Source organism: Oreochromis niloticus, linkage group LG3 (assembly GCF_001858045.2).
Source record: "Oreochromis niloticus isolate F11D_XX linkage group LG3, O_niloticus_UMD_NMBU, whole genome shotgun sequence".
NCBI lineage: Eukaryota > Metazoa > Chordata > Actinopteri > Cichliformes > Cichlidae > Oreochromis > Oreochromis niloticus.
In genome coordinates, this window is record NC_031967.2 from 75,681,360 (window position 1) to 75,683,413 (window position 2,054).

Here is a 2,054-nt window from a genome sequence, read left to right on the forward strand (position 1 = left end):
AGGTATTAAATTATTGTCTCGACAACGTTGGACTAGCATCAGAAGGTTCTAAGTACGACTATGGAGCCTTGAAAGGATCAGCAGAGAAGGAACCACACAATGATAGATAAGATATGGTTCAAATGGAAACTGTATTGAAAAGTTGTAAAGTGTACAAACCCTGCCTGTCTAAAGCCGGCTTCCTACAGTGCACAAACGCACATTAAAGGACCCAAAATAAAATCAAAACCAAATATCCTCTTTAAGGAAATTCTCCAAAAAGTTTCAATTCAAGAGCTTCCGCTCCTGTTGCTCAGTCCACTTCTCTTTGAAAAGAGAAATTAGAGTTCCTTGTGTGTGTGTGTGTGTGTTTCTGTCCACTGGTTCTAACACTACCCGGGTAGATGTTAAAGTGTTAGTCTTATCTGTGTCAAGGAATGTAGTTATAGTCCTGAGGTTCGCTGAAGATGGATCCCACGGCTGGCCACACAGTACTCTGGTCCGTCTACAGTCACTCTCTTGGGATTGGCTCGCCACTGAACCCACAGGGTTCAGATCTCAATTGATCCGGTCCTGGTCAAAAACCAATCTATGTACACAGTGCAGAGTGCATACATTACTATTTTATCTATGCTTCTTCCATCACTCATCTTTCAGTCAAGTATTGCTCAAGTATAACAAATTATTTTAGTTATACAATGTCTCAAGCATCATGAGATAACTTGAGTTACATCACACAAGGTTTTAATGCAACAGAAAATATAACTTGTAGTTACCCTTTCCAGAATAAATAAACTTATAAGATTCACTCTCACATATTTATCCTTTTAACAGCTCGCGTGTAACTGTTCTTCTTTTTAAGATATTTCAACCTGAATTATTTCTCAGAAAAATATATCAACTTCTTTAAACATTAATACATTCAACAGAGTAATGAGATCCCTCACATTTTATAATCACATTTTAAGAACCTTTTGCATCTTTATCAAATGAATTAACTTCTAAGTCAACAAAACTAAAAGGGTGCATTTCAGCACTACATGACGACATTACTGCTTCTCCAACGTTTTGGAAAGCTAACTAAATCAACTGAATCACAGAAATGTTAGAACACACAGAATTACACAGAAATCGCTAAGCAGTAGCTTAATACTAGCGGTTAGCTGGGCACATTTTAATATATTCTTTAGCACTTAAACTAAACATCTGCACATCAGTGATGTTACAGTACTTTAAACATAAATGTCACAACTCCGACTGGTTGTTTTTAAACAGGAAATATGTTAACAGCAGTCAACTACATGTCTTTATGGCGCTAACATTCATGTAGCATCCCTTACCGGAGCTCGTGGTGAGATAGCTCGCCTGGCTGACGCAGCTTCCCACGGCCGTATTTCACAGATTTCAGATCCTAATAAATAGCCATCTGTTAACAGCTAGTATGTGAAGACAAATTGCGAATTTAACTTTTATTTTAGCTTTTCTTACCAGGATCTTTCAGCTAATTTGGCGGTTGCCTCGTGAGTAATGGCTTCCACAACAGGAAATGTTGACTGACAGAAAGTCATCTCAAGGCATACTCGCCTCCTAGTGGCAGGGAGGGAAAATTACACCTCCAACCTTATGCAGCAGCACAACCCACAAATCTGATGTGGGTTACATGTGCTTCCCAGGTGTCTCCTCTTAGCCATGATTCCCTCATTTGCCCTTGTGTGTATTTATGTCTGCATCTACCTCTGTTTTCATTCAGTCTCCCTCATTCCCTGTCTGTGTTTTCAACTTGTTTATATAGTTTTACTATGCCTTAAAACACCAAAAAAGCTGCTTTCGAGTTAAGTCCTGCGTATCAGTCTGCATTTTGGGCCCTAATTCCTGCCTGCTTCACACCACCAAATGACACTCTGTTTAAAAAAGTCTTATCTCTGATTCTATGTGTATTACTCAGCAAGCACTGCACAGTTTGAATGGAGCTGATGTGGGTGAGGGGACTTGCCCAGTTCTGGCTGCATCAAAGTCCAGGTTTTTTCCTTGCCTTCTCTGATAAGAGCAGGGGACCTGAGATTGGGTCATTTTTG

General features: G+C 39.6%; 1 long non-coding RNA gene across 1 annotated transcript; it reads right to left on the reverse strand.

Moving 5' to 3' along the window:
• Nucleotides 1–1,635, reverse strand: LOC109199815 (uncharacterized). Its single transcript, XR_002060115.2, has 3 exons — nucleotides 1,468–1,635; nucleotides 1,320–1,390; nucleotides 1–568 (listed from the first exon to the last, which is right to left on the reverse strand). It is a non-coding gene; the product is annotated as an uncharacterized LOC109199815 (long non-coding RNA).
• Nucleotides 1,636–2,054: the final 419 nt, after the last annotated feature.